Below are 12,996 nucleotides of genomic sequence, written 5' to 3'. Positions count from 1 at the left end.
GTCCTGGATGAGAGCAGTAGTGACGGGGACACCTTCACATTAGTGGCTATTTATGCTTCATCAGAAGCAGGCAGCAGCATTTTTTCAGACATCTGGAGGTTTTCCTTGGAATGTCTCGACCTTTAGTTTTAGTAGGCGAGTGGAACACTGTCTTAGAGCCATGTTTGGACTGTGTGGGGTTAGTGAATAGAAGAGGGGTGGTAAAAGCTTCGCAAACCTGCTCAGACATTTCCAACTGTCTGATAGGTATCAACTGGATTTATCGAATGTGCCTATGTGTACATGGACGAATCGCACCGGATCATCCAGGTCGTATCTCGACAGACAAAGTATAAGTTGTCCACTTTCAAACTGGTCGGCTACACAGACCACAAAATTGTGATTTGTATAGTCGACCCAGATAGGTAGGGACCCAGTTATTGGAAGCTGAATGCATTACTCCCGGCGTGCCAGGGTTACAAAGACCGGATAAGAAAATTAGTTAACAGGACGTTGACGAGGAAAATCGTCAACAACAAATGATGGTTTGTCCTGAACAGTGCAATTAGAGTAGAATTAGTTAAGTTTAGCAATCTATGAGTGATAGAAAGCAATAAAATAGAAGAAACATTAGAACTCGGAAGAGACGCTTAGGAAAGGCATTGCAACCGACGTGCTGGCCACGGGATTGGTCATGGACAAATTCTTTAACATTAAACATGAAGGCTGCATTGTCAGGGCTAATGTGCGTGCTCTAAGACAAGAGAGAACGAAAGCCGCTCGATGAACCCGAGTGACAGAGATGCAACGTGGCAACAAAGTCACAATTCGGTCTTCGGTGGACCAAAATTGAATCATGGTACTCCAGCCTGAGATGTGTGCGTCATTTCAGCAGCACTTCGCTCAACTGTTTGGAATGAATGGTATTGCGGAAAGCAAGATAGACTTCAGTGTCTACCTCGATGATGGCATAACATAACACTCAGAAAGTATACGGAGAGTTGCAAAAGCTTGATAACAGCAGGAGAAATATGAAGTGCGATATCGTGTTGCACGGTAGGTGGGCAAATCACCTACATTGGATGGTCTGCTCTATGAGATTTACTGCTATATGCCAGACTAGTCTGGTGGCCTTTATTTTGCGGCAAATATCTACCGCAACTGGCAGCAGAACGGGAAAATTCTCAATTTTGTGAGTCGAGGAATAGTGGCACTTCTAAGAAAGGACTGAAATAAGGTTATCAAATAGAAAAATTTAAACCCAGGACGCTACTGAACGCAAGCCTCGAAATTTTGGCTAAGTTGTTAGTAAATAGTTTGGCGTTTGTCGTCGAAGAACCGAGTGGTGATGCGCAATCTCAAGCAGATTTATCCACGATGACCTCTACATCATGTGACACATCATAGACAGTATTGGTAAGGAACTTGGCATGGGTAAACTCTGATCAATTTGGATCAATCTAAAGCTTTCGATAGGGTCGAGAACCAATACTTTTCACTGTGGCCGGCTGGATTGCTGCAATGTACAACGAAAGATGCTCGGTAGTTCAAGTGAATGATTATCTATGAGTTCCGTCCGTGGAGGGTGTCCAATCTCGTCTCTTCCGTATGTACTTGCACCTGAGCCGTTAGTGCTAGAATTAGAAACGTTGAGAGGAACACCGTGCAGACTAGGATGTGGGAGAGCCATGTCAGCTTACGCAAACGATGTCCCCCGTGATAATGTCGGTCAGCAAGGGCATAAACCTGGTAGGCACGTCTCTAAAAGCATACGAGACGGCAACAGGAGTAAAACTTAACCAAAAAAGGTCAATGGGCCTGTAGCTCGTCACCAGAAGAAGCATATCCATGCCGTCTAATAACGTCGTGGGTCGCTGGACGAAGGGACATGGTTAGTCAAGATCTCCAGGGGAAGAGGAACTGAGACGAGATGACGAACAAGGTTACAAATCTCACACAGACATTGGAGGAAGAAAGCTATCCCTGAAAGGGTGGGCAGAGGGGGTGAATGCATGCATCGCTTCCGTCGTATATTATCGCCTGACCATCGTGCCTATCCCCAGTTCAAGTTTAACCAAATTGGAGCGCGTGCTTTTCCGCTTCTCTAGAAGGGACGCGTTTCACTTCTCAGGCGCTCCATTTGATGTCAACAACTACTGAATAGAGGGCAGGGCATATCGTAGCTGCTGATGTGCAATCATGCACTGAGACTGCAACATCTGCAGTGTTTCTTAGACGGTGAGCAGGTGTGGTCGCCGTTTGTCAGATGCGATTTCTCACAGCTTTCTCTTGGTCTGTAATCCTGCACCAAGCGTAGACCGTGGCAGGATACCTAGCACCTAGAGCGTCGTCAGGAGTTCACAGTCCTCTGTCCGTCGGGAAATGTGATCGGGGGAATTTCCACTCAGGCTTTCTATAGAGGGTTAGTGGCGGGCAAGCGCATCGACGTTCTTGGTGAGACTCTGAGCACCGATGAAAAATAGTTGGCTGGTATGATCCGAAGGACTTTGGGGTTGAGGCACATGGATAACGTCCAGAAATCCCTGGCCTAGCATTGTTACCGGGGAGAATTGCTTGTTCCAGGATTAGCTTTGCAAGCATGGAAGTGCCGTCAGCAGGGCTTACACGAGGTGCGTGCAGAACGACGAACTGTTTAACTTGTTCTGACGAACTGTTCTGACATTGCTGACTTGCGGTGTTATGTCGAACACTGCCAAGTGTAGAACAGACCCTGCTATGAGCTGTGAGCATCGTGAAATCGGCTCACCGCCTTCATTCGACCAGGAAGGGCAGGCAGTGTTTCTTTTTCTGATGGCCTTAACAAAACAAGTAATGTGGTGGATCAGATTGAAAGGGTTAAAAACAGACACATTCCTGTTCAGTCAAACCATCAACGTTTCCAAGTTTCACTTGAAAAAAAAACAGGAAGAGTAGAGAGAGAAGTGCTGACTCCTAAAAAATATTTTAAAAGGTGAGAGAATGTAGCATGAATGGTCCGAGTGAACTGGCCTACTCTCAGCATGTACCTCTAAATCAAAAATAGATGAAGTGGAAAGAGTACTTCCCAATATGTCAGAGGGGTTTTTGTGGGGTTTTCACAGCTGTTACAATTAAGCTCTGTTTCTTTTTTTAATTGCCCCGTTTTTAACCAAGCCCAGGATTTTGCTTCTCATACGTCTTCAGGGGCTCTCCAAAATTGGCCATGTAGAGGTTTCTCTTCGATTTGTCTGATGTGTTTTTTTTTTTTTTGTATTTCATTCTTGTCCTTTTCTCGTATTACGATTTTGATCACTTGTTTCTAACTGTCTTCAGTAGTTTTTCTGTGCTGCTCTGTAAGTACTCTACTATGCTTTCTCTTTCCATTTGTATACATTCTTCTACTGCTGTTAAACCTCTTTCATCCGGGTCTCTCCTCATATACAGCCGATTGATATCAGCTTTCAGATGGTATGTTCTATTCATTGTCAACAACATCTTAGTTCTTCTGTCAAATTTTTTTTTATATCGTTTTTGTTCCAGTCTATAATTCCTACATCATATCTGATTAAGGGTACTGCTCTTGAATTTATTGATTCAATAGCACTTTTCTTCTGCTCCATTGATCAATGCATTAAATTGCTCTGAGATCAATTTAAAGCACCTAATAATCTTTTTATCCAAAATCCTTGTACACCATCAGGTCCTGTTGCTTTCCAATTGCTTATCTTTTTTATCATATTTCTGATAGTGGATACACTCTTGCTGGAGATAAGAATCTCTTTGCTTCGAGGAACTGCTGCGCCGTGCAGCTTCAGTATTTATGTTGTTCTTGCTTACTTCATATCTTGCCCCAGAACTGTCGACTTTCATCAGCACTAGGAACTAATCTCTCACATTCTGTATCATCATAAATCTCTTGATAAAATTCTTTTGGGTCGGTTCTGCCTGGTTTTCCCTGTACTGCCTACTCCATGGTTCAAACCTAGTTAGCTTTGCTTTTTTTCCAACTATGTGCTGCTTCAGTTCTTCAATTACAACAGTCAGACCTTTTATACTTACACCATACTTCTTCCATACATTTTCACATCTGCGATCATTCTTCAATTCTCCCTTTCTTTTCCTAGCAAGTATTGACACTAACATGTTCAGGGAGTTTATATCTTCCGAAAGTTTTCAAGGTGGTTTAATTCCTCATCTATCCGTGTCAATGTTCTGTTTTCACCATGTCTCAATCCCACCCTTTCCGTCATAATCCTACATGCAGCGCTGATGAAATTATGTTTGTGTGATGTTCTTTGTTACAATGTTTCTTAATATATCATTGATTTTAATTGTTTTTGATTTGGTCTCCATTGGCTAGCCTTCTTAAAGTCGCTCCTAAATTCTATCCCTTCTGTATTTAATAGATCTAAAATACCGTTTATTATTAATTAGTCTTCATTGTTTAAATAGTAACTGATCTAGATTCTTTCATGATTCACGGTAGTTATATATTCTTGCGAACAATTGTCCATCTCTTACGCCATATCACTTTCGTTTTTTGTATGCCCAGCATCATCAGTTATCTTTCTTTAATAACTTCTTGCTCCAATCCTGTTAACCATCCATTCATTTTTTGTATTGTTCCTGTTTGGTCACATAATCTCTGTTCAGAAATTTCAAACAAAGCCATTGCCTTACATTCTCTGTGCATTCGTTCTCTGTAAGCTCTGATAGGCATGTCATTTGCATCCACTGGAATTATCTGGTAGTAAAGTTTCTTGTTTACTTGTTTACTCCACTTTTGTGCCCCAGCATGGCTAGCAGTGGTTGGATTACGGCAGGGGACACACTGTTGCACAATGGAACACTTGCTGGTTTTCTCAAATTCACCACTGGTTCTAGTCCCCTCACACCGTTATCGTGAGCTATTTTGCTTGGCATTTTCACTCAAAACCGATGTGTATTCTCATGTTACCACCAACCGGTAGTTTAATCGAGACATTATTTATAGCAAGATTGTCTGCCAAGGTGGAAGACGCCTTGCTCTCCTGGTGTTGAAATCAGAGAGGTCCCTCTCCTTGACTGATTACTCGCCAAGCTAACGAGTACAGCCTACCAGGACCACTGGCTATTTGAAGGCGTCAGTCATTCTTTTTACTTTCTTCTGTTAGTTCTGTTAGTCAGGGGCTTTGTTTTGCACAGGTGCTTGGGGTATTTTATAAGTGAAGGGCGCTCAAATTCATTCATCATCCTGTCATTCACAGATAAAAGATTCCTCGTGTCTCCCACTGCATCGAAATTACTTCAGCCGATTTCCTATTAGATAGGGAAATATTTATTAAAGACTATATGAATATATATGCATCACATCATACCGGATTTACGATAAACAACCACAGAAAGCGTGACAAGGTAAGCAAAGAGAAAAAAGAAAGAAGGATCAACTACGGAGGGGTGGAAGCTATTTAATAGAGCATGCTCAGTATAATCCTGGCTGCATTACATGCATTCTTCTTCTTCTTCTTCTTCTTCTTCTTCTTCTTCTTCTCATTATTATTATTATTATTATTATTATTATTATTATTATTATTATTATTATTATTATTATTATTATTATTATTGCCTTTTCACTGCTTCTAACGCTAGAGATGTACTACGGTGTCAGCTGTTCACTACCAGTGAATTAAGGTAACACCTCTTAATTTTCGAGCACCTTCCGTAGTATTTGAGCGGCTCCAAGTAGTGCTGTTTTCTGCAAGTGCTCCAGCCTTATTGCAGCCCCTATTTGTTCCACCTACTTCTCAAGATTTTTGCTCACCGTTCCCAGGGCTCCGACAATTACTGCTACTTTTTTCATCGACCACAACTGCTTAACTTCCCAAGCTAACCTGTCATATCTCTCGACTTTGCTTTCTTCCTTATCGCATACCTTGTTGTCAGCTGGGCATGCTATATCTATGATCCAGTATAGTTTGTTTTCTTTCTCAATTAAGACTATGTCTGGCATCCTATTCTCTATCTCATGGTTGCACTGAATCATAAAATCCCATAAGATCCTTGCATTTTTATTTTCGATGATGCCTTCGGGTTTGTGGTCGTACCAATTTTTAGCTCTGTCAAGTCCATACTTGTTGCATTGTGTCCAATGGACAAGCCTGGCTATATTGTCGTGCCATCTCTTATATTCCTTCTGGGCTAGTTGCGTACATTGGCTGGTAATATGCCATACGGTTTCACCATTTTGCCCACAAATTCTGCACTTATCACTTTCTGATGTGTTGTCTATTCTGTATTTTATGTACTTTGTTCTTAATGCTTGCTCTTAGGCAGCAAAAAATTAGAGCCTCCACTTCCGTTTTTAAATCACTTTTAGTCATCTACAACCATCCTTTTTCCCTGTCCGTCTTATCTACAATATCCTTATGAAATTGACCATGCATTCTTTTCTTTACCCACCTATTTTCAGTTCCATTCGTTTTTAATTGCTTGTACATTGCTTTATCTTTGCAATCTTTCATCCTACACAAACCTGACCTTCTAATAATAGCCGTTCTGTAGCATTTTTTAAATCCCATGCCATGCAGTTTCTTCTTCTCTAATGCTGTGTTCGCATCCAATAAGTCCTCTTCTACCTCTTTTTCATTGTACATACAGTCTGTCTGTGTCACATTTTGGGTGGAGTGTCCCATATTTATTTAGGAACTTCTTTGTCTTTCTGTCTAAGCTGTTTAGTCCGTCTACTGTCCATGCGCCATATCTAAGGAGTGAAACCGCCCAGGTGTTGATAGCTTCAATCTTATTCCGTCCGTTTAATTTCGACTCAAGTATCAGTGTCAGTAAGCACAATTACTCCACCTTAAATTTTTCTGTCAATTCTTTCTCCATCAATTTATCCCTTTCCAAAATCCCCAAATACTTATAGCCCGTCTCTTCTATCTGCTTCATAACCTCCACCGACGGTATCGTTAGCCGGTCCATACATTTTATTTTTTTCTCTCTTCAAGACTAACACACCACACTTTCTCAGTCCGAACTCCATTAAAATGTCATCACTGAAGTTATACACCGTATCAACGAGGGAACGGACTTGGGCTTCATATTTACCATAAAGTTTTAAGTCAGCCATGAATAACAAACGGTTGACTTTTCGTTGGTGGCTTTTGAATACATACCCAGCTTTTGCTTTCCTCAGAATCAGTTTTAGTGGTATCAAGCACAGTACAAATATCAGTGGGGACAGGCAGTTCCCCTTGAAGATGCCCCTCCTGATTTCTATTGTCCCTAAACTTCTTCCATATGCTGTCAGTTCCGTCCTCCACTTCGCCATACTTTTTTCCAAGCAATCGCTCAATATTCAATGTAATACCAAATAGGTCCATACATTCCATAATACAAGAATGTGGGTTCATATCGTACGCCTTACGATAGTCGATCCATGATATGGCTAAGTTACTTTTACTCCTCTTGCAGTCTGTAAGTACAGTTTTGTGTATCAGTTGATCCTTGCTACCTCTGCAGTTACGCTTGCAAACCTTCTGCTCATGTGGCAGGACTCCATTTTTTTTCCAGATATCTGTACATTGACTTTGCAACTATTCCAGTCAATAATTTCCACATAAGTGACAAGCAGGATATCGACCTGTAATTGTCTACCGTATTGTCTTTTTCGACGTTTTTCATGCACAGCATTGTCCTATCCAATGTCAACCACTCTGGTGTTACTTGGTCGGCATTTAACAAGGTGTTCAGTTGTGCATCTATTCGTGTATGACATTCACCATTTTTTTTTGGTCCAGTAGCCTTAAACTCTCTCTGGTCCTGGGGCCTTCCAGCTGCTCATTCTTTTGCTGATTTCCTTCACTTCCCTAACTGAAATTACTAATTCTGTCTGTTTTGGACAGACTACTGTTTGTTTCAGTTCTTGCAACCATTCAACATCCTTCTTGTTCTCCTTGTCTTTGCTCTAGATGTCACTCCAAAACCGTTGGCTTTCATTGTTATCTGGTATCAACTTTTCATCTGTACACTCTCCATTTATTTCTTTATAAAATCTCTCCTGACCTACTCTGAATAATCTATTCTGGTAGTAACCCTTTATTCTTTGGTCATAGCTTACCATCTTTGCTTTCGTTGCAATGAGGTGCTATTTCAGTTCCTCCATTACCACTTTCAGGTCCTTTCTTTCAATATTATACTTCCTTTTCAGTGTCCTGTATTTTTGTTTGCTTTTAAGCTCCCCTTCTCTTTTCAGTGTAACACAGAAATGTCCTTTGAGAGCATATCTAACCCTGCCTGTATTCTTCTTTGCCACCATAGATCTTTTCTTCTGTTACTCCCAATATATTTCTTTTTCTTGACATCAACACTCACGTTTTCTGCTACAACGATACTTGCTGCCTTGATCAAATTATTTGTTTCTATGACGTTTGTTCTGAAGTATTTCAGAATTTCATTGACATTTTTCGTTTCTTGGTTCAATTTCCATCGATCAACCTTTTTAATGTCGCTGTTGTTCTCCTGTTGTCTTGCCTTTATTCTGTCGTAGATTGCCTTATGTTCTTCTGTCATTTCACCATTAGTTTTGTTGTCTTCTTTTAGATCATCTGTATGTCTCTCATGAAGTAAGCTACCACTGCTCCTTTCCTGTGCTATGAGATTACTCTTATTAGTAAGAACTGTATTTTCATCGTTATCTCTGCAGCTATTTTCCAATACACGTCTTTTAATAGCTTCGAGCTCTACTTCAGTGAAGCAACGAATTTTTCTTATTGCTCTAGCTTGATCACATTGTCTCTGTTCCGTGAGTTGAAACAATCCCTTTTCTCTCCAATGACCATACATACGTTGTCGGTAACCCCTAATTTGAGCACCATTTTTATCTTCCAGGTTGCTCAGGTAGTAACACTCCATGACGACAGTATTGATTAATTTCTTTGCTCCATCTACGCAGTGTGTGGTGGTCCCTTTCTGGATATCAACAGGCTGGAGCCGGACCAGAATCTCTGAGCCTACCAAGGGTAACTCTGTTACCATCATTGGCTCCAATTTCATTATCACCGTTATTCACAATATTTTGTTTTTGCATTGTCACTCATATGAGGTAGCGATTACATATTAAATTTTTTTTAGTTTTCTTGAGATTTTTGTTTGTCTGTCCAGTTGGGGAATACAGTAGTACTTTTGCAATGAATAAAATGCTTACGTTTTCGAATACTCAGGAAGAAAGGAGACGATAGGCATTGACAGATTTTATAGATATTAAAGTGTTTGTTTTAAAGCTGATCGTTTGTGTGTTCGAAAGCTGTAGGTATGTAAGTTTCCTAACTTATTTTATTTCGAGGGAGATTTAAAATATTCACAGGAAATTGTAGATATTCCAGTCTTTGAGAATAGTAGGAGGAAGAGATGTTCACTTTGTTGAATTTTTGAATTTCTGCATTTCTTTTAGAATTTTTCTTTTCTTTTTAAAGGTTTTGCTGTGGTTTACAGTTTGTGTAGTTGTTGTAGTTGTGCAGTAAGTATATATTGGCAGGTACTTACCTCCCTAATTTTTTTATCGTGCATTTAATTGTGTTGTTACAATAAAAGGCATGTTTACATATTCTCTTAGTCAGGGACAAAGGAAAGATAAAATGTTCACACGAAATTGGAGATATTAAAGTTTCTAAATTTTTTTGAGCTGTTCGTTTGTATGTCCGTTCAGAGAAGACTGTGATGTTTTTTGTAACAAAAAGGATGTTTACATTTTCGAATATTCATGGAGAAAGAGAAGGAAAGAAAAGGAAGGTAAAATGTTTTCACTGAACTTTATAGATACTAAGGTTTGAAAATTTACTGGGGAAGATCTTTTGTCTGTCCGAATTATTATTATTATTATTATTATTATTATTATTATTATTACTATTACTATTATTATTATTACTATTATTATTATTATTATTATTATTATTATTATTATTGTTGTTGTTGTTGTTGTTGTTGTTGTTGTTGTTGTTATTGTTGTTATTATTATTATTATTATTATTATTATTATTATTATTATTATTATTATTATTATTTTTTTTTTTTTTTCGCCCGTCGCTACGTTCTGAGTTCAAATTCCGACTAGTTCAACTTTATTTTCATCCTTCCGTGTTTGATAAAGTAAGTGCCTGTGAAACACTGGGGTTGATGTAATCGACTAGTCCCCGCCCCAAAGTTGCAGTCTTTATGGTAAAATTTGAAACATTATTATTATTCTAATTATTATTTTTTATTGCCGCCATACTGTGAAGAGGTACAAAGTTGAGGGTTCGGTGATTTGTACGTATTTAATGAAGCGTTTGGGCTGGTTGCAGTCCGTTCATTCATTTTTTTAAATAATTCTTTTGCGTGCATTGTTTGGATCGCGGTGCTAACATTTTTCTGTAATTCCCACCACCACCAGTACCATTGGGGGATGGGTTAACTCAGTAATAATTGTTTTTCCTTTTTGTGAAGTCAAGAATTCATGTACTTTCCGTTTCTTTTTTAAATTGTCAATCGAAAGAGATCAGCGTTCTGTTGACAAAGTTGTAACACCAAACGAAGCCGCACCTGAAGTAAAAACTGATTTATCGCCAAAGAGAAATAATATTTCCTCTTCTTGCTATGATGGCAGTAACAAGTGCAACAATACTAGCAGCAGCAGCGACAGTGAGAACAACAATAACGACGACGACGGCGACAACAACACTGCCGACAATGTGAGCAGCAGCAGCAGCGGCACAAGCGGCAGAAACAACAATAATAGTAACTCTATCAACAACAACAACATCAGCACCATGAACAAGATTGAAGACAACAGTAATGGCGAAAGGAGCAATACATTTGCCAATGGTAACTGTGTAAAAAACAACAGTAGCAACAACAACAATAGCAACACCACCACCAACAACAACAACAGCAGCAACGGCAATAACATAAGGAACCACAATAACGCTTTATCTTTTTCGAGAGCAGTAAGCTAGTAGACCGTCCATTCGGTTAAAGATTTGAAAAATAAAGCTCAGCAATACCAAAGTGACATTTCGTAACCAGTGAGGATGGGAAAAAACCTACCGAACGACAAAGAATTGTCTGCAAATGTGTTCTTCGCAAGAAGAGGAAACTTAAATGTCCTACTCCGGCAGAGACCGAAAAACGCCTGCAAGAAGTGTGCCCCCCCCCCCAGTATTACACATATGTAAAAGTATGCAGTATGGGACGGTAGCTGTTGTATGTAGCCCTGAGTAAGAAGCCAGAAAAATGGCTACTATAACTTGCGCGTCCCAGGCTTTTGTGATGATTCTCGTAAATGGTTGACTCGAATTTGAGTAAAAAACGTGCCGATTTAGGAGGAACATGGGGAGATGATGGTGGGGAAGTCCACCTTACAACTCAATAGGACTGGAAATCTTATGGAATTCCAGATATTAGTTTCTTCATAGGAAATAAATCGTATTCATGATTTTTCTGAGCAGGACAATGCGGACAGATGCCAGTTTATGTAGAAGTGAATTAAACGAAGTGTTCTATGTGTGAGAATGCCAACCAACTCAAAGCCTTTTGCCCCGTAGTAGAAAAAGCACGAATATGTCCGCTGTTAATACCAATTCCTCAAGGTGTGAACAAAACTATTATCTCACATCTACCTCCTTCGTCCTGCTAAGTCTTCACAAAAGCAAAGACTTCATTGACATTGCACCAAAAAGCCTTTGTTGCAGATAAGAGAAAAACCGCATCTGAACCAAACAAAGACAGCCCAAATTGAAGGTCCTAAGACATGACTGTAAACAACAAAATCCGTCACAATACTGATTAAAAAACAAATCAACACTAACATCAATACATTCATCACAAGAAAACCCACTTTTACAAACACATTCACAATCACAAAAAACACGAAAACGAAAAAAGAAACAACTGTAAAACGGTAACCAACAGTCACACGTTCGATACGTACGCCCTTCATCAACTTCATTGTTGTTCAGAAGAGCAACACTGAATTTATTGTTGAAAAAATAATTGATAACATTAAAGAAGTAATTGAAGACGTAATTGATTTTTGTATTCGTGTTGTGACAATTTCGGACATTCGCTAACGATGTGCCATAATGTTTCAACCCTCTCACCACACATTCTACGTTTCTCATTGTTGATGGTGTTGTCTATTCTGCACTTCACAAACTTGGTCATTAACGCATGTTCTTGAGCTGCAAACATGACTGCTTCAGTCTCTATCTTCAGGTCACTCCTCCTCATCCATAGCCACCGGTCCTTTGTATCTGTCTTAGCGTTCGCATCTCTTGAAACTGACCGAACAGCTTTTTTACTTCCATGATTTCTTTTATTCATTACTTCTTTAAATCTTTCTTTTGTTACACAATTTTCAGTTTTGATGACACCGTCCTCCTTCGTATTATTATTATTATTATTACTATTAAGACATCGAGCTGACTGCATAGCGGCATTTGGTCCATATTTATGCTGATTTCAGATTTGCCGAGGTTGACTTTACTTTTCATCTTTTCGGAGTGGATTAATTAAGTACCAGTGAGACACTGAGGTCGATGTAATAGGCTAGTTTGTTCCCTAAAAATTTCAAGCCTTGTGCCTATTTTGGAAAGGATTGTTATTACTTTTATGATTGTTATTATTATTATTACCATCTTCTTACACTTTTGTTTCCATTTCTTGCTGAGTGTTTTCCTGACACTAAGGGCAGAGAAACGTACTGTATACATTGGTAGGTCATTAAAATAATGACATTTGGTTGTTCATTTACACAGTCATGTAATAGAGAAAAATCGAAGAGAAAAGAGAGAGAGAAAAGGGAAAAAATAAAAGTAAAGAAAGGAAATAAAGGGGAAATAAAAGAAAAAATCATATCGACAATGCTCTTCGCACTACATTTGACGTACCAGTTAAAACAATCTTTTGCATTTCTTGCATGGATGGTAAGCAGGAATCATTCTCAAATAATTTTCAGCTCTTTTTTTGATTATTGCAAGTGCTCCTAACCGTCTTGAGATGCCATATCTTTTCGATATTTTCTGA

General features: G+C 39.3%; 1 protein-coding gene across 8 annotated transcripts in view; it reads right to left on the bottom strand.

Moving 5' to 3' along the window:
• The window catches only part of LOC106871768 (uncharacterized), a 1,221,261-nt gene that overhangs the window by 962,527 nt on the left and 245,738 nt on the right, over positions 1-12,996 (bottom strand). The window lies entirely within an intron of this gene.

This window comes from Octopus bimaculoides, chromosome 16 (assembly GCF_046866305.1).
Source record: "Octopus bimaculoides isolate indiv1 chromosome 16, ASM4686630v1, whole genome shotgun sequence".
In the NCBI taxonomy this organism is placed as follows: domain Eukaryota; kingdom Metazoa; phylum Mollusca; class Cephalopoda; order Octopoda; family Octopodidae; genus Octopus; species Octopus bimaculoides.
This window is presented reverse-complemented; position numbering and strand designations above follow the sequence as displayed.